Source organism: Papaver somniferum, chromosome 2 (genome assembly GCF_003573695.1).
Source record: "Papaver somniferum cultivar HN1 chromosome 2, ASM357369v1, whole genome shotgun sequence".
Taxonomy (NCBI): Eukaryota; Viridiplantae; Streptophyta; class Magnoliopsida; order Ranunculales; family Papaveraceae; genus Papaver; species Papaver somniferum.
Window position 1 is genome coordinate 135,120,252 of NC_039359.1, and position 20,503 is coordinate 135,140,754.

Sequence of the window (20,503 nt, forward strand, 5' to 3'; positions counted from 1 at the left end):
ATATGAGTCGGACAAGAGTTTGACCAAAACAAACAAAAATCCCGTACTTTTAGTTACCACGTCACTCGTGTGCTAAGAGCTTCTCCAACGGTCATTTGTGTGCTTCCTATGTGGCAACACAAATAAGACATCCTCAATCTATTTTTCCTTAAAATTAGGGAGAAAAAAATTCCATCTCCAACATATTACATGTAACCTCTTCTTTTAATTAGTATAAATTTTATTTTCCATATTTAAGATTTTATTTGAGCTAAAAATGGTTACTTAATATATTAAAGTCAATTCAATTAAGTAAAAGCTGATTATGATGGTAGACAATGTCAAGGGGAATGTCTAGTTTAGAATTCCCCTTGACATTGTCTACCCAAAGTCATCTATACGTTGGTTTAAGACATCAAGGTTGGAGAATGATTTTAAAAAATGATTGTGTATCCTAGGTGGATTTTGACATTTATCTCCACACACATGCCATTGGTGAAACTTTAACTTTGGGGGCGTAATATTTTCACTTCAATTAATGAAAGTTTTTTCTCTTAGTAATTATTATCGCGAAAATTATAATTATTAATAAAACTAGCTAAGCTCTTTTCTAGGTTTCAACGGTCCGCATCAAGTCAACAAAAACTCATACTTTCACACTGCCGAAGCTGATAATATTTTTGTGCGTGCTAGTAGTATCTGCTTCATTGATTAACAACTGAATTGGTACAAAGTACAAACTCATCTGGCAATAGCGTGAAGAAATAAATTCCACTCTTACGAAAACCTAGGAAATAAAAGAGCACAACTCCACAACAAGAACATGCCTAGGAAAAAATAAATGCATAGACAAATAAAAAACAACATCATACTGATGATATAAGCCTACTACAGTACCAAGTCCATGCTAGCTTTAGCTGCAGTTATCAACCACCAAGGACCATGTACCGCTCTCTGACCACTACCTTCACCAGCCATTACCATCAGCGTCATTGGAAGAAGCATGCCTAACGAGCTTCACATATTTAAAACTAAATTATTAACTAAAACATACAGAAGTATCATATATTTCAAAAGGAAAATGTGAAATATGCAAAAACCTTTCTTTTGTTATTTAACCAATTTTTTTTATTGGGTATGTAAGTAATTAGGGCCAGTAATTGCGGTTAAATCATATTGCTGCAAAAAACCTTAACATCTATAACAATTACCTGGTAGGTTAGGGGCCAGTGTCCTATCAATGTTTCCACATCCCTTGAGCAGCTGGTCCTTTCTCGACTACCACTTCACTGCCAGTGACTGGTACAACCGGTACTTTTTTGACGACCACTGCGTTGTCCGTGACGGGTACAACGGGACTTTCTTGACGACCACTTCGCTATCGGTGACTGGTACAACCGGTACTTTTTTGACAACCACTGCGTTGTCCGTGACGGGTACAACCGGGACTTTTTTAACGGTCACTGCACTGTCGGTGACGGGAACGACCGGGACTTTTTTGACGACCACTACGCTGTCGGTGACGGGAACGACTGGGACTTTCTTGACGACCACTGCGTTGTCGGTGACGGGAACGACTGGGACTTTCTTGACGACCACTGCGTTGTCAGTGACTGGAACGACCGGGACTTTTTTGACGACCACTGCACTGTCGCTAACGGGAACAACCGGGACTTTTTTGACGACAACTACGCTGTCGGTGACGGGAACGACCGGGACTTTCTTGACGACCACTGCGTTGTCAGTGACTGGAACGACCGGGACTTTCTTGACGACCACTGCGCTGTTGGTGACGGGAACAACTGGGACCTTTTTGACGACCACTTTGCTGTCAGTGACGGGTACAACCGGTACTTTCTTGACAACCACTTCGCTGTCAGTGACGGGTACAACTGGTACTTTCTTGACAACCACTGCGCTGTCGGTGACGGGTACAACTGGGACTTTCTTGACGACCACTGCGCTGTCGGTGACGGGGACGACCGGGACTTTCTTGACGACCACTGCGCTGTCGGTGACTGGCACCACAGGCACTTTCTTGACGACTACTAAGCTGTCGGTGACTGGTACCACCGGCACTTTCTTGACGACCACTGCGTTGTCAGTGACTGGAACGACCGGGACTTTCTTGACGACCACTGCGCTGTTGGTGACGGGAACAACTGGGACCTTTTTGACGACCACTTTGCTGTCAGTGACGGGTACAACCGGTACTTTCTTGACAACCACTTCGCTGTCAGTGACGGGTACAACTGGTACTTTCTTGACAACCACTGCGCTGTCGGTGACGGGTACAACTGGGACTTTCTTGACGACCACTGCGCTGTCGGTGACGGGGACGACCGGGACTTTCTTGACGACCACTGCGCTGTCGGTGACTGGCACCACAGGCACTTTCTTGACGACTACTAAGCTGTCGGTGACTGGTACCACCGGCACTTTCTTGACGACCACTGCGCTGTCGGTGACCGGTACTACCGGCACTTTCTTGACGACCACTGCATTGTTGGTGACTGGTACTAATGGAACTTTCTCGACGACCACTGCGCTATTAGAAACTGGTACTACCGGTACTTTTTTCACGACCACTTCACTGTTAGTAACTGGTACAACTGGTACTTTCTTGACGACCACGTCATTGTTAGTAACTGGTACTACTGGTACTTTTTTGACGACTACACTATTGGTTAGTGCTTCTTCGGGATATAATCGTGCACATGTAACCTGGAGAAAGAGGGACAGTACCACGAGGTATGCGACACTCTTAAGAAACGCCATATATCTCTAAGTTGAATGGTTTTAACCTGACTACTAGTTTTACTGAAGCAGACACGATGAACAACAGAGCAAAGTTGTATATGATAGTGATGTGTAAGTACCATTCGAGTTACTATATTTATAGCTTTTCAACACCTCAAAATTAATACCACCAGCTGGAAGAGTCGGGTAATACTCTTAATTAATACAATTTAACAACAACTTGACCATATGATTCCTGCAACTCATCGGATAACATCAACAGCTTGACCATGTTATTCCTGCAACTCATCACATGCAGTAAAACATTGTTCAGATTAAGATATGTTCGTAACAAGATCAAATCACCCACTAATAGTATCTACAAGTAAATTAACTTTACATCTGTAGGAATCTTATATAGCAACTTGGTGAATAGTTATACTAGGTTTATAGGTGCTACCTAATATATCATAGGCTCCATCTACCTTAGGGTAAGTCCTAACTTAGAAAGGACCATTCGCAGTTTGGAATATTTGTCGTCTTGGTCTGTCAACTTTCTATATGTACATAATTAATACAAGCATATGGATGTAATCTAAACGTACGCACATAGAGAACATGTCAAGTAGGCATTACTAAATAGAGAAAGTAGACACATTACTAAAAAAAGAAAAGCTATTCGGTATTGTAATTTGGCATAATATTTGTAGATTGGATATTCGACGTTTATACATGTGTACCAAACCCTCCCCTCATCTTTGGTTCTCGCCTCTCTGCTTTCGTTATGGCCGCTTAAGAAAAATCTACCCAACTAGATTATGCATGCATGTGTATTATGTGCATATATCTCTTTCTTAAAAGCTTTATCCCTCCCTTCTTGCCCTGGAAAGGACAGAGTCACAGGGGTACCCAGGTCTTAGACGACTGGTGTTATACAAGAGTAGTGGAGTGAAAATGACCTCAGCGTAAATAATGATGCATAAGTTTAACGTTTTAGTGTCCACTATTTGAAGTTTGGCTAATACGTGGTCGAGGAACCAAGCCGGCATGACCATAGCATAACCTGATGCAAATAAGATCACTTAGCTAGCCAAATAAGCCAAGGCATTGCATTACGGTAAGTGGCCCGAAAGAACAACGTTAGCTAAGGAGAATACGTGAAATGCAAATGATGGCCATGCAACATGCATGTAATTCAACAAGTTCAACAAAGATTAGTTGCAAGTGCCAAGTGACGTGCAAGATGTAGTGAAGAGCAATTTGTGGACCTCTTAGGAGCAACTTGCAAATACAACATATGGGCATAAAATAAAATAACCACGAGTTTCGAGGTGATTAGTTAAACCCCTCGCAATTGAAAAAGAACCACGCACAAGCAATTCGGATATTCGTTGTTTTTTTTTTTTCTGTCAACAATTTATATACAACATATGGGCATAAAATAAGCCCATGTACCACATATGGGAATAAATAATAAGTTTAAATTAAGTTTTCTGCCAGTAATTTGGTTAATCCCCTCCTAATCAAGAAAGAACCATGTGCAGGCGATCTGAATGTTGATTTTTTTTTCCCCGAAACAAGAAGATTATATTAAGAAAAAGAAATTACTAAAGCAAAAAAATGACTGAGAAAACACCGAAAACAATGAACAACAATTTACCCTATCACAATCTCTTCTCACTTAAAAGCCACTTAACAATTTTACATGATCTTTCTCCGACTCCAATGAGCACAACAAATTATGCTCCTTCGAAAGTTCCCACATTACGGCATAAGGACTCGAAGCGCAATGGGTTCTCCTTCTTCCCGACAGTCGATATGAATATTGGTTTTTTTTTTTCCTTTTCTTTTGTGCTAACAATTTATATACACCATATGAGCATATAGAAGTTTATTTAATATCTTACAAATACTTTCACGGGTCTCCAGAAGATTAGTTAAACCCTTCCTAACGTAAAAGGAACCATGTGCAAGCACTGTGAACACTGGTCTGTGACTCTGTCTTGTGTTTCTGTCTAAACAAATTATATAGTACAACATAGGGCATATAAAAGAAGTTTAATATAAGCTTGCCTTATCTCCTTCGTTCTCCTACCGTGTACGTGGAGGGCTTATCTTGTACATAATTTTTGATTTTATTTCTCATGATAATAAAAGCCTAGCTTGATTGGGGTATACCCAAATTAATTGGGGTATATCTAATGAGACAAAAGTCAGATCATTTTGAAGTAAAACAGGCCATCCCTTAATCTTGTATTTTTTAAATGGCTAATATACCCTTGTTTAATTAACACTAAAAATTCTGATTAGGTCAATTAATTGAGTTTAGATGAATTAATTATGTAGATTAAAACTTATGAATTTAAGTTATCAAATTTTGTTTTTGATTGAACTCATGCGGGAAGATTTTTGATGAAAAAAATTTGTTTTGAGAATTTTTTTTGCAACGGAAATGAAAACATACTACCCAAACACTTCTAAAAAGGAGATTGCAAAGCTGATGTATGAAATCATACTCAAAATTAAAGAAGAAATCAACACTTTCAGTTCTGAAACTATGAAAAGTCGGCAGGGTCGACGAATGAAGAACATGCCGACTATATCGGGCCAGCAAGGTCTACGGATGAATAACATGCCGACTATATCCGGCCGGCAAGGTCGGTGAATGAAGAAGATGCGACTTTATTATTTTTGACACACATGAGATTGTTTGTTGATGGTGGTTTTTAACTTAGGGTTAAAATTAAAAACCTTGCATCTGATGTGACGTCACTCTGCAAGGAACGGAGCCATGAGTGTTAACCTCCCCGCTGACATATTTGTTGAGCTATTCAATATATTTACATGAAATTTATCCAGATTGGCGCATGTAGCAACCATCCAATGTTCTGTAAATTTCGTCGCCTTGCTTATATTCACTTAGTATAAGTTTCTTTGAATGCTTTCTATGCTATGTTCCCCAGCTGAACCCTTAATGTTGATATGGCATGACAATTTGTGTTCACTCGCAGCAGAGTAGCACGAATTTCCAAATATCAAGGATAAGGTCTTTGCATAAGGTATTCAATCAGAAAGCATGCTGCTCTCTGGCTATGAACTTAAAGAACTCTGTGTCAACACATAGAAATCAATTAATTTTACGCCTTGCGCAGTATACCAGACCTTTCTAGTCGAAAATAAGCCTAGGCAAACTAGGTAATTAATCAGCCATGGATTAGAAGGTGCAAAACCTTGCACAGAATCAGGAAACAAGGAGCCGCAACAGCAAAGGGAGGCGTGGCCATGCCTTAGGCCAACTGGCGCCACTTGCCATTGGCCACGCCCCCCATCCTAAACCGGCCCTACTTCCCTCGACCAATCAGGTCGCCTTAAAACCGCCACGCTCACACCAGTTGTGGCTGTGCCATACCTGCTGGCCCCAGTTTCCATCGACCAATCAGGTCGTCCTAAAGCCGCCACACTCACACTAGAAGTGTGGCCACACCATGTTTGGCTGGCCTTCCCTTTTTCGACTAATCAGGTTGCTCTAAACCTGCCACAGCTTTAATAGAGGTGCCAAGATGTCGCCATACCATGTTGGCTTCCCAAAGTCGCGCCAACATACTAACGGCATGCCAAACACTCCAAAAAGCATGCCAATCGCACATGCCAAACGGGCATGCCAAGTGCACGTGCCAAACATGCCACTTACCGCGTCAACATGCTAACGGCATGCCAAACCTGCCAAAACGCGCCAACGGGCCATAAATAGCACCCTACGTGCTAACCTACCTCCTGTTCGGGGCCAACGCCATGATAAGATCAAATTGGGGTTTTCTAGTCAGAAGCACGACCCTGCTTAACCAAAACCCTAATTTTTGTAATACAAATTATGCCACTTCGGCCCCACAACATGCCACGAGCCATGTGGGGCCCAGGAAGCCCTACGAAACACCATATCATAGCCACCCACGACAATCCTTACTCATGTGGCCGTTTCCACACTACGGCCTTGCCATAGTTCCTTTGGCATAGCTATAGGCACCGTTTGCACAAAAAGTGTCGCCATGCCGCGGCCGCATGCCACATGCATAAATTAGGGTTTCGACATGCCAAACCCTAGTTTAGGCAAAGTTGCTACGCCAACCAAGCCAAGTAACGTTTCCCAGAGCGCTGGGATTGATGTGGCAACAGAAACAATATTTCACACCACATTTTGGTATAATGTGCCAAAATCTAGCGACCATGGCTACGCCAGGCGCTACTTCGTGCCACTGGCATGTGCTAACTATGCCAGCCACGCCTCCATGCCGCAGTCATGCCGCACGTGCTAAATAGAGTTGCGATGCGCCAAACCCTAATTTGGCTAAAAGTTGCCATGCCAACTGAGTCCAGTGACTCTCCTAAGGCCTCAAGATTAACTTAGCAACATGGCCAATGTTTCCAGAAGCCATATTTGGGTCTAACACCAATATGCCAAAACAGCTGCCACGGCTACGCCACTGGCATGCCGCCATGTCATGGCTCCGCCAGGCGTCACTATGCCTATGGCGCCGCTTCGCTATACAACAATATGCGGCCATAGTCAATGGCCATCCTTCCTCATGAGATGCAATCTCAGCCATCCAAGTTCGCCACCGAACTGACAGACTTGTGGTAAGTTTCAGACGACCAACTGTCTTAATCTAGTGTCATGGCTACGCCAGGCGCCACTTGCATCACCGTGCCACTGGCATGCACGAGCCATGCCAGCCATGCCACATTGCCACTGGCGTACACCAAAACACCACCGCGCCATTATCAGGCGCCAACGCAAGGTAGCCATAATCAACGACTACCCTCCTTCATGAGATGTGATCTTAGCCATCGAAGTTCACCACCGAACTGACAAACCTGTGGAAAGTTTTAGGCGACCATCCAAAACGAGCCTAATAGTATTACATGTTATTTTCCTGCTGTAAGTCCCTTGACTTTTCCTTGCCACACGTAGCAAAGTGCTACATGTTTTCCACGAAAACACTCGAGACATCAAACATGTCACAAACTGGGGGATGCTCATCAGGGTATTGGTCTGGCGGTTTACATCGTGTGGCGTGCAATGCGCCCGTTACAATAAAGTGTCATGAAGCAGGACAATTAGTGGTGGTAGAAAGTAACAGTGCAAACGAATTCACTTCCTTCATCATGGAAGCATAATGACTGACAGTTGCACGTTAATCTATTCTTCCACTACTCAATCGTTTCCACTTCCTACGAGACCAGGGTACGTTTCAATATGACTTGTATAAATAGGCTTCACCTATTTTCAAACAACAAGTTTTGGTCGACAAACAATATAGTATCTAGAAATCACCTGGTAGCTTTCCATTCTCTATCAGTTCTACTTTCATATACAAGTCATAAACAACCACACCTTCAGAATCAACGATTCTGGTCTCAACACTCTTCTCGCTTCCCTCCCTAAGACCAACCCTTCTCCTTCACTTTGTGACCGAAGCAATCCTGGAACGGTCATTTCTTGGTTTAGGCCAGGATTGTACAGATTGATCTCTCGAATCAAAAGTACTCCCATGTAGTGCGTTGTTTAGGGTTTAGATTCGTTTCTCATCCACACACCCAAATTTACCAAAATCAGCAGAAACTATTTTCACCCACAAACACTGTTGTAAATGTTTCACTAGTCGGCATCTTACTTATTTTTACCTTGCCGGCTACCTTATAGTCAGCAAGGTCGACAAAATATACCTTGCCGACTATAAGATTTTTGACATACAGAGAAAGGTGTTACAAATGCATAATCAGTCGGCAAGGTTTTAATTTCATAACCTTGCCGACTAAACTATAGTCGGCAAGGTTCAAATTTTCAAGTTCTTAGTCGGCAAGGTATAAGGATAAAGACCGTGCCGACCCTGTAAATATTACTTTCAGAAACAAAATATTTGAAAAGTCGGCATGCTATTCATCTTATAACCTTGCCGACTAAAAATAAATATGAAAATTCGGCATGCTATTCATCCTATAAGCTTGCCAACTAAAAATAAATATGAAAAGTCGGCATGCTTGACAAACAAATACCATGCCGACTGTGTAACTACAATTCAACAATTTCAAATTTTCTGATCTAATTTGTCATTCAAATAAAAAAACAAAGTAATAGAATGAGTTTGAAAGGATTAATCGACAATAAAAAAAAATCATAATCGACGATATTTTTTCATTTAAAAACGATGAAATATAGAGTAGGAGAAAGGAATTGATCATTAGATTGATGATGAAGGAGAAGGAAAGAAATTAATAAGGTTTTGATCTAAAACCCAAAAGGGGTGATTTTGGTTATTATTAGGAGAATGGTAATTATGTAACTTTATACATATTAGACACCCCTTAACCCTCTATTATAGTTGGGAACAAAATGGGTATACCCCAATTAATCTAGGTATACCCCAATTTGGCCAGGAATAAAAGATAGATGTATTAAAGAGAAATCTGCATGCATGCCCTTTGCTGCAATTGGATTGACATATGTTAGATTTTTTCTTTTTTTGCTATGGAGTCCATTGTTGTATTATGGTTCTTGCTTATATATCTAACCCGAATTTGGGGTAGTTTTCTAAAAATTGTCGAAATTTCTAAAATTGTATTTTCTGCAATCCAAGGAATGTCCGCACTTTTTTTATTGATTGTATCAGTTAAAGATTTGCAGTTTGCTGCTATGGACACACTTATAGAAGCCCAAGCTGACATCACTGAAATTTGCATAAACACCTCTTAATCCACTAAATGAAAAATTGATACATAGCCTATAGATAAATCTTCTTAAAAGAAGCATCGATAAAGATTATCCAATGTGAGTTTAGAGAAGCCCAATAAGGTTTAATAATTTTTCCTTTCTGAGGAATAGTCACCTTTTTTTTCTTTTTGTTTTTTTTTTCATACTAAAGAAACTTTATTCATTAGAAGAAAATGTTACAAATATGCTTCTCTACTGCTGGAGAGAGCTCAGCTGGTAGATTTTCTTCAAACTGAAAATTAGAATGTTCATCTCTAGCTTTTTGTTTGTACCATGAGTAAAAATACCACAGATTGGGCCAGAATATTGTTTTGGGCCACTATTCAGCTACCACCAGCCTACCCACTGAAGTAGCTACCAGCAAGTCCAGGGCTCCATGAAGTGAATGCCAGGTCAATAGTCAAAGTCAACCGCCGGTCAACTGTCGAAGTCAAGTAGCCAGTCTCTACCCATGCTGTCAGCTGTGCTGCCAGCCAACATCCATCCATACTGTCATCCATTATGCGTGTCAGCCAGTCAGTCCATCATGCAGAATTAACACATGGAGGCATGGATGGAGGTTTCATGCAGAATTGATTCAAAGAGGCATGCAAGGACAGTTTCATGTGGATTAATGCCAGGAGGCATGCAAGGGAAGTTTCATGCGGATTAATGCCAGGGGGCATGCAAAAGTCAGCAAGTGCAGAATTAAAACATGAGGGCAATTTTGGTGTAGTTTCATGCAGGATTAATGCAAGGCAGTTTATGGCCAGGAGGCATGCAGGGCATGGCCAACAGGCATGCAGGGAAATTTAATTCAATTTATGTTATTTCGCAATTAAGAGAGGAGAGAATTCACAACTGTATATAAGGGAAATTGTAACCCTGAGAGGGGGAGGGAGCGAATACGGAAAAGAAATCCACTGTAATTCTAAATATCAATAAAATATCACTCCCCAAGGGGATTCGTTTGTGGATGTAGGCAAACCATGCCGAACCACGTTAAAATCGTGTCTCTCATCTTTATACTATTTTATGTTTTTAACCCTGTTTTCATCAACAACACCAAAATCATCGTGTTTAGTGCCCGGAAATATTTCTGGGTGCAAACATTGGCGCCGAGTAAGGGGACTACGAGAAAAAGAATCGTGTTTTTCCATTGAGAAAAGTAGCACAAAATGCTTCAAAATCGTGTTCGTGAGAATGCAGTTTGGACGCCGTCAAAAACCATTATTGCAGTACAGTAAGGGCACTACATATCATATTCAATGTTCGCGAACGCCGTTACATGCTAGTTAAAACTGTTATAGTCCAGTTGATCGAACTACTGTAGTCCAGTTATCCTCAGCAGTGCTGCAGTCCAGTTAATCGTAACCGTTGCAGTCCAGTTTTCATCATAACTGTTGTATTCCAGATTTGCAGTAACGGCTGCAGTACAGTTCTAATATAACTGCAGAAGTCCAGGTTTGACTCAACTGGTGCAATCCAGTCTGGCAGAAAATCTAGTGGCTAAGTCGAGCCAAGACGAGACGCTGAGCCAACTGCACCAGAGACGCGGTTACAGAGACAAGATGCTCGAACCGTCTTCTTCAGCATGACGTCGTCATGAAGTTACCCCCCATTCACAAGAAAAATATCGTCGCGATTTTTCCCTCGAAAATTCGTCAGCAGCAAGATCGATCTCGAGCAACTCAATTGATTTTACAGTTCGGAAGATTTTTTGTCTGGAACGTTTTGGGTAACACATTGTTTAACAATCATCATCACTGAGAAACAACAACATAGATAGTGAACATCCTAACTGCCACTTGTACATGGAGTTGCAATACCACATCTCATAAGGTATGAGTATAATTAAATATTTTTGCATCATTTCATATAATCATGCATACTTTTGTTCACTGGGACACCTACAATGCGGCGAGCGTCTTCACATGCCAAGGCATGAGGAGATGCACACATCTCAATTCTGTGCGAATCTGGAATAGTGGGATTAGCCCCCTGCGCGAATTCCAGATAGCAGAATAACTTTCAACCTCATTCCATGCGCGAGCAAGATGTAGCAAGGAAGTGCACCCTTGTGCGAGCATTGAGCACCATGATAATCACTATCTTCTGGGAGCGAGTTGCGTATCACTTCAACGTGACTGACCATCAGTTGGGGGAGAGATATGTAACACCTCATGGTCTAAAGTAACTCTTCTGAGGCGAGTTGCGTAACACTCCACACGCTTGGGGGCGAGATTTGTTACGTAGCACCTAAATGCTATGCGAAATTCAGCTGCTGGAAATCGAAACAAATGGTAACCCGAACTTCTTAATCCTCCAACGAGTTACAGGATTAAAGGGGGAGAGCATACATCCTAATATTTTTATGAAATTATCGCAAACAGAAGCGTTAATGACTGCTACAGTCCAGTTCATCGAACTACTGTAGTCCAGTTCCTAAGAAACTGATGCACTCAGTTGGACGCAATTGATGCAGTCCAGTTTCGCTAGCAACTGCTGCACTCAGTAGGACAATTGATGCAGTCCAGTTTTACTTGCAACTCTTATAGTCCATGTTAGATCATTTCTCGATCGAACTCGCATGCGTTGCTATCTCAAGCATGTTTGTCAATGTTAGTGATCAAAACTATAAGTCTTGATTTCTAGTCAACTATAGCTAAGGTCTCGGACTATGATAGAGAGTGTAGTTGAGCTTAAGAACTCCATGGCAATCATCATACAAGACGAAGGACTACTCAAGGAACCGGTGGATCTTCGTCGACTAAAAGGTATGTGGAGACTTGAACTTATCTATCACTCAAAAGTATATTTATCTCCTATCTTGAGACAAAAGTTGTTTTGCTATATAGACTTAGATTATACACATTTGATATTTCGAGCCGAGTTTATCTCGCTTATCTATTTCTCGAAATATGTGTTGGTAAGTTTCGCTTTAACCAAGTTCATTTACCTAGTGACGAAAGTCATGACAAGTTTCAATCACTTTGGAAATTGCTTACTTTGACGAAAATAGTTTGTGAATAACAACATAGAATATCAACGTCCTCTAAGAATGTTCCAATGATTGAAATGAGAGTTTAGATTATATAACCATTGGAGGATATAAGCATTATTGTGGAAACACATATATGTATAAGTCCTTATTCCTTGAACCGAAGTTTGCGAACTTTGTTGATCAAGAGAACCGGCATGGTGGCGTGAGCCAAGTCCGCGAACTCAGTCGCGAACTGGCGGAAGTTCTTGTCCGAGAATTTCTGCTGGAGTTTGTGAACTCCGTCCGGGAACTTAAGACCGCAAACCCAGTCCGCGAACTTGAGTAGGTTATATCTAAAAACGATGTGTGAACTTATTCTTATAAAACTAAGGAATGAAAATGCAAAGCGTGGCTATATAGTTCATGAACCGATTCGAGTGAATCAAATCGTTTTGCTTCGATTATGTCTTGTGTAGTTACATAAGATTTCCTTTCAATTGAACAACTCTCTAACTGTTCATTTGAGTCACTTGAACTAGTTATGGTGAAGAAGAATATGGTTGATATGAAAGTGATCATGGCTAACCATTTGGTTGACTATTGTTGAACCAACAAACGTACAAGTTTGGGTACGGTTACACAAGCCTAGAAACGTGCATTTCATTTGTGCGTAACAAGCTAGTTTTCGATCTAACGGTTGAAAGATATTAGCTTGAATCTAAATCAGGTTTTCATCTAACGGTGAATATTGAATGCTTTGTTACCAAGCTAACATTGATTGCAAACCCTGATTTGAAAGACTATAAAGGAGAACTCTAGAAACTGGGAAACCTAATCCCCACACCTCTGTGTGATACTAGTTTTGCTAAGCTAGAGTCGATTATCCTTTAACCTTTGGTTTCTTCTTCTAATCCAGGTTAACGACTTCATTGGGATTGTGAAACCAGAACAATACTACTTTATCGTAGATTTGTGATCTGATCTTGTTGTTTCTATCGTACGAGTACAATTGTAATAATTGGCTTGAGATTGATATCTCCGATAGGCAAGATATAACGAAATCACAAATACTTCGTCTCATCGTTTGTGATTTACAATATCTTTTTTCGCTGCGTCGATTAAGATTATTGTGAGGTGATTGATAATACTAGGCTGTTCTTCGGGAATATAAGTCCGGTTTATCAATTGGTTCCTGTTCACCATGATTTATCAAAATACGGAACAAAACTTGTAGGTATATTCGTGGGAGACGAATTTATCTATTAACGTAGACTTTCTACGTGATACAAATTTGTTTATTAAAGTCTTCGACTTTGGGTCGTAGAAACTCTTAGTTGTGGTGAGATTAGCTAAGGGAATCAAGTACGTAGCATCCTGCTGGGATCAGAGACGTATGAGCATAAATACCTTGGATCATTGTGAGATTGATTGGGGTTCAACTAAAGTCCAGACCGAAGTTAGTTTGGAGTAGGCTAGTGTCTGTAGCGGCTTAATACAGTGTGTGTTCAATCTGGACTAGGTCCCGGGGTTTTTCTGCTTTTGCGGTTTCCTCTTTAACAAAATTCTGGTGTTTGTGTTATTTCTTTTCCGCATTATATTTTGTTACATAATTGAAATATCACAGGTTGTGCGTTGTTCAATCAATTAGAATATCCGACCTTTGGTTGTTGATTTAAATTGATTGACACTTGAATATTGGTCTTTGGTAGCATCCAAGTTACCTCTCTAGTATTTGATAAAGACTCGCAGATTTCTATTTGCTTGAGTATATATCAAATCGAGAGATTGAGATATAAACTCTTTGATTTACTTTTTATCTAGATTGAGTCTGACTGTCTAGTTGATTCTCTAGAAAGTATTGGAGTTTTTCCATACAGATTGCTAACCGAAATATTAGGTGTGGTTGTTGTAGCCCCACTTTTTCCAAACCGAACTGATTATGTATGTATAATCGCTTTATTCTATAAGACTCAAAAGAGATCAGAATTAACTCAGTTTCTCTTATCAGGTTCCAATTATTCTTAAAACAATTGTACCTTCTTTTAGACAAGACAAAAACCAGGTTAGTTAACTATTTTTTCTCATCAAGGAATCGACTAGACTTGAATAATCGAATCTTAAATTTCGATAATCTTGAACTAATATCAAAATTAACTTAGTTGCTCTTATTAGGAATCAAATATGTTAGAGCACTTCTCGGTCGAACTCACAAGCGTTGTTATCTCAAGCTTGTTTATCAAGTTTAGTAGATGAATACTATACTTGATTTCTAGTCTACTTATAGCTATGTCTCGGACTAGGATAGAAGTGCGTAGTTGAGATTTAGACTTCACGGCATTCACCAATTGAAGAAGAATATCTACTGAAGAACTTGGAGGAACTTCATAAACAAAAAGTATGTTGAGACTAAAACTTATCAGTCACTCAGAAGTCTATTCAATTCTATCTACTAATGAGACTAAGTCGTATAACTATATAGACTTGGTGTTATACACATTTGAAATTCCAAGTCGAGTTTATCTTGTTTATATAATTCTCGAAATACGAGTTTAAAGCTTACAACGCTTCATGGGTGACCGTAGTCTGATGCAATGCCCTTGGATGTATTCTAAGTATGCACACGTAGATTGTTCAGCTAACAGAATGGTCATCGAATTACAACCAGAAAAGCTTAGATATTTGCAATGTCAAGATATTAATTTTCGCGAAGAACCAAGAATGTTAGTTGATGTTATGAGAGAGCAAGAAGATGAAAAGGTAGCAACATCGTGGAAAAACCTGAAAATTAAAGCCAGGTTGAAGAAGCCACAACATGAGCACTGCGGAGAAGCATCATCGTGGAAAAGCTTGAAACTTAAAGTCAGGTCAAAGAAGCCACGACAAGATCACTGGGAGAAGTAGAAATTACGAAACAGATGATTAATGAATGCTCAATCCCTGGTTGCAAATATTTTATGCATTTGCATACTTCAACAGAAGAAGACACATTTGGAAAACACTTATGGAAATGTCCATTGTGTTTTAAGTTAGAGTGGGACTGATTAAGTGTATGAACTGATTCGAGCATCATTATTTTCTCCTTTGCTTAATTAACAGAAATGTCTTTGTATTTACACCATCTATGTACTAGCATAACCAATTTAAACATTTCTTTTTTTGAATCAAAGTACATTGGATTTAATAAAATTACATTAGACACAATTGCAACTAAATTATAAGAGTGAGGTAATCAACATCCTCATTCATGGAGCGGCTTGTGAAGCGGATGGTAGAGCATCTAGAAGGCCGAAGGCGTTGAACATGTGAAGTTCCGTATGGACGTTGAAACAAGATAAAAACATAAAAAGGTCTTCCATTAGTTTGCTGCCATATTGCTGAAGTTCTTTGATCACTTCGGCTTTAGTTTCACTGCTAATCCTACTTCGGTTAATCTTCATCAGCGTACTAAGAAATTGGTTGACAATACGACAAATTAATTGAAAACGAGTGCACAATCCATTGACATCATGGTTTCTTAGATTCCCAGTTTCTGCAGCGACCATTGCAAAAACTTGTTGCCAAAAAGTCGTCTGCTAAAAATTCGTAACACCGTGGATTTTCTCTTGATTGAAAAATATAAGCCGTTCAAATTGCTTAATCTTCTTCCTGATTAAACTTAGGACCACGAAATCTGATAGCATTTTTTGAATATTTTTTTCGAAAAATTTTAAAATAAGATTTTTAGTATGAATGATGAACATTGAAGTGAAATTAAGAAGTTCTGGTTTTGGAGTTGAAAATGGTTGTATGTATAGGGATCTATCTGTGCCGAGTCTCAGCTCATATAGTCCGACCATCCTATGTTGATGTGCGCGGCTCATGTTGAGCTGACCGTCTCAAATTGAGACTCGATGGACAAACCTCGGATTTAAGGGTTTGTCCGTCCATAATTACTTGTTTGCCAGTCCCACTATAGGTGTATAATGGGAAATTTGTTGTTTTTCCAGTTCCATTAGAGTTGCTCTAAGAAGAATAATTTCATATTTTAATGAAATACGTAGAGGTTGTCTTTACCAGAGTTACCCCGATTTGTAGCTTAATTGATGATCAGTTTGTATACTAAGTATATGACGATGTCATGTTATTTTATTTTCACAGCACAGCGCGATAAAGCACAACACAACATAACAGAAAAACACTTTTCAAAAACTCATAACAATACCAAACTCGTCTAAAATATAAATATGAGTCGGACAAGAGTTTGACCAAAACAAACAAAAATCCCGTACTTTTAGTTACCACGTCACTCGTGTGCTAAGAGCTTCTCCAACGGTCATTTGTGTGCTTCCTATGTGGCAACACAAATAAGACATCCTCAATCTATTTTTCCTTAAAATTAGGGAGAAAAAAATTCCATCTCCAACAATATTACATGTAACCTCTTCTTTTAATTAGTATAAATTTTATTTTCCATATTTAAGATTTTATTTGAGCTAAAAATGGTTACTTAATATATTAAAGTCAATTCAATTAAGTAAAAGCTGATTATGATGGTAGACAATGTCAAGGGGAATGTCTAGTTTAGAATTCCCCTTGACATTGTCTACCCAAAGTCATCTATACGTTGGTTTAAGACATCAAGGTTGGAGAATGATTTTAAAAAATGATTGTGTATCCTAGGTGGATTTTGACATTTATCTCCACACACATGCCATTGGTGAAACTTTAACTTTGGGGGCGTAATATTTTCACTTCAATTAATGAAAGTTTTTTCTCTTAGTAATTATTATCGCGAAAATTATAATTATTAATAAAACTAGCTAAGCTCTTTTCTAGGTTTCAACGGTCCGCATCAAGTCAACAAAAACTCATACTTTCACACTGCCGAAGCTGATAATATTTTTGTGCGTGCTAGTAGTATCTGCTTCATTGATTAACAACTGAATTGGTACAAAGTACAAACTCATCTGGCAATAGCGTGAAGAAATAAATTCCACTCTTACGAAAACCTAGGAAATAAAAGAGCACAACTCCACAACAAGAACATGCCTAGGAAAAATAAATGCATAGACAAATAAAAAACAACATCATACTGATGATATAAGCCTACTACAGTACCAAGTCCATGCTAGCTTTAGCTGCAGTTATCAACCACCAAGGACCATGTACCGCTCTCTGACCACTACCTTCACCAGCCATTACCATCAGCGTCATTGGAAGAAGCATGCCTAACGAGCTTCACATATTTAAAACTAAATTATTAACTAAAACATACAGAAGTATCATATATTTCAAAAGGAAAATGTGAAATATGCAAAAACCTTTCTTTTGTTATTTAACCAATTTTTTTTATTGGGTATGTAAGTAATTAGGGCCAGTAATTGCGGTTAAATCATATTGCTGCAAAAAACCTTACCACTGCGCTGTTGGTGACGGGAACAACTGGGACCTTTTTGACGACCACTTTGCTGTTAGTGACGGGTACAACCGGTACTTTCTTGACAACCACTTCGCTGTCAGTGACGGGTACAACTGGTACTTTCTTGACAACCACTGCGCTGTCGGTGACGGGTACAACTGGGACTTTCTTGACGACCACTGCGCTGTCGGTGACGGGGACGACCGGGACTTTCTTGACGACCACTGCGCTGTCGGTGACTGGCACCACAGGCACTTTCTTGACGACTACTAAGCTGTCAGTGACTGGTACCACCGGCACTTTCTTGACGACCACTGCGCTGTCGGTGACCGGTACTACCGGCACTTTCTTGACGACCACTGCATTGTTGGTGACTGGTACTAATGGAACTTTCTCGACGACCACTGCGCTATTAGAAACTGGTACTACCGGTACTTTTTTCACGACCACTTCACTGTTAGTAACTGGTACAACTGGTACTTTCTTGACGACCACGTCATTGTTAGTAACTGGTACTACTGGTACTTTTTTGACGACTACACTATTGGTTAGTGCTTCTTCGGGATATAATCGTGCACATGTAACCTGGAGAAAGAGGGACAGTACCACGAGGTATGCGACACTCTTAAGAAACGCCATATATCTCTAAGTTGAATGGTTTTAACCTGACTACTAGTTTTACTGAAGCAGACACGATGAACAACAGAGCAAAGTTGTATATGATAGTGATGTGTAAGTACCATTCGAGTTACTATATTTATAGCTTTTCAACACCTCAAAATTAATACCACCAGCTGGAAGAGTCGGGTAATACTCTTAATTAATACAATTTAACAACAACTTGACCATATGATTCCTGCAACTCATCGGATAACATCAACAGCTTGACCATGTTATTCCTGCAACTCATCACATGCAGTAAAACATTGTTCAGATTAAGATATGTTCGTAACAAGATCAAATCACCCACTAATAGTATCTACAAGTAAATTAACTTTACATCTGTAGGAATCTTATATAGCAACTTGGTGAATAGTTATACTAGGTTTATAGGTGCTACCTAATATATCATAGGCTCCATCTACCTTAGGGTAAGTCCTAACTTAGAAAGGACCATTCGCAGTTTGGAATATTTGTCGTCTTGGTCTGTCAACTTTCTATATGTACATAATTAATACAAGCATATGGATGTAATCTAAACGTACGCACATAGAGAACATGTCAAGTAGGCATTACTAAATAGAGAAAGTAGACACATTACTAAAAAAAGAAAAGCTATTCGGTATTGTAATTTGGCATAATATTTGTAGATTGGATATTCGACGTTTATACATGTGTACCAAACCCTCCCCTCATCTTTGGTTCTCGCCTCTCTGCTTTCGTTATGGCCGCTTAAGAAAAATCTACCCAACTAGATTATGCATGCATGTGTATTATGTGCATATATCTCTTTCTTAAAAGCTTTATCCCTCCCTTCTTGCCCTGGAAAGGACAGAGTCACAGGGGTACCCAGGTCTTAGACGACTGGTGTTTATACAAGAGTAGTGGAGTGAAAATGACCTCAGCGTAAATAATGATGCATAAGTTTAACGTTTTAGTGTCCACTATTTGAAGTTTGGCTAATACGTGGTCGAGGAACCAAGCCGGCATGACCATAGCATAACCTGATGCAAATAAGATCACTTAGCTAGCCAAATAAGCCAAGGCATTGCATTACGGTAAGTGGCCCGAAAGAACAACGTTAGCTAAGGAGAATACGTGAAATGCAAATGATGGCCATGCAACATGCATGTAATTCAACAAGTTCAACAAAGATTAGTTGCAAGTGCCAAGTGACGTGCAAGATGTAGTGAAGAGCAATTTGTGGACCTCTTAGGAGCAACTTGCAAATACAACATATGGGCATAAAATAAAATAACCACGAGTTTCGAGGTGATTAGTTAAACCCCTCGCAATTGAAAAAGAACCACGCACAAGCAATTCGGATATTCGTTTGTCTTTTTTTTTTCTGTCAACAATTTATATACAACATATGGGCATAAAATAAGCCCATGTACCACATATGGGAATAAAATAAGTTTTAAATTAAGTTTTCTGCCAGTAATTTGGTTAATCCCCTCCTAATCAAGAAAGAACCATGTGCAGGCGATCTGAATGTTGATTTTTTTTTCCCCGAAACAAGAAGATTATATTAAGAAAAAGAAATTACTAAAGCAAAAAAATGACTGAGAAAACACCGAAAACAATGAACAACAATTTACCCTATCACAATCTCTTCTCACTTAAAAGCCACTTAACAATTTTACATGATCTTTCTCCGACTCCAATGAGCACAACAAATTATGCTCCTTCGAAAGTTCCCACATTACGGCATAAGGACTCGAAGCGCAATGGGTTCTCCTTCTTCCCGACAGTCGATATGAATATTGGTTTTTTTTTTTCCTTTTCTTTTGTGCTAACAATTTATATACACCATATGAGCATATAGAAGTTTATTTAATATCTTACAAATACTTTCACGGGTCTCCAGAAGATTAGTTAAACCCTTCCTAACGTAAAAGGAACCATGTGCAAGCACTGTGAACACTGGTCTGTGACTCTGTCTTGTGTTTCTGTCTAAACAAATTATATAGTACAACATATGGGCATAAAAGAA

The 20,503-nt window shown here is 39.6% G+C and overlaps 1 long non-coding RNA gene across 1 annotated transcript; it reads right to left on the minus strand.

The window, feature by feature from the left end:
- Positions 1–656: 656 nt before the first annotated feature.
- Positions 657–1,333, minus strand: LOC113349191. Its single transcript, XR_003359987.1, has 2 exons — positions 1,191–1,333; positions 657–994 (listed from the first exon to the last, which is right to left on the minus strand). It is a non-coding gene; the product is annotated as an uncharacterized LOC113349191 (long non-coding RNA).
- Between the last annotated feature and the right edge of the window lie 19,170 nt (positions 1,334–20,503).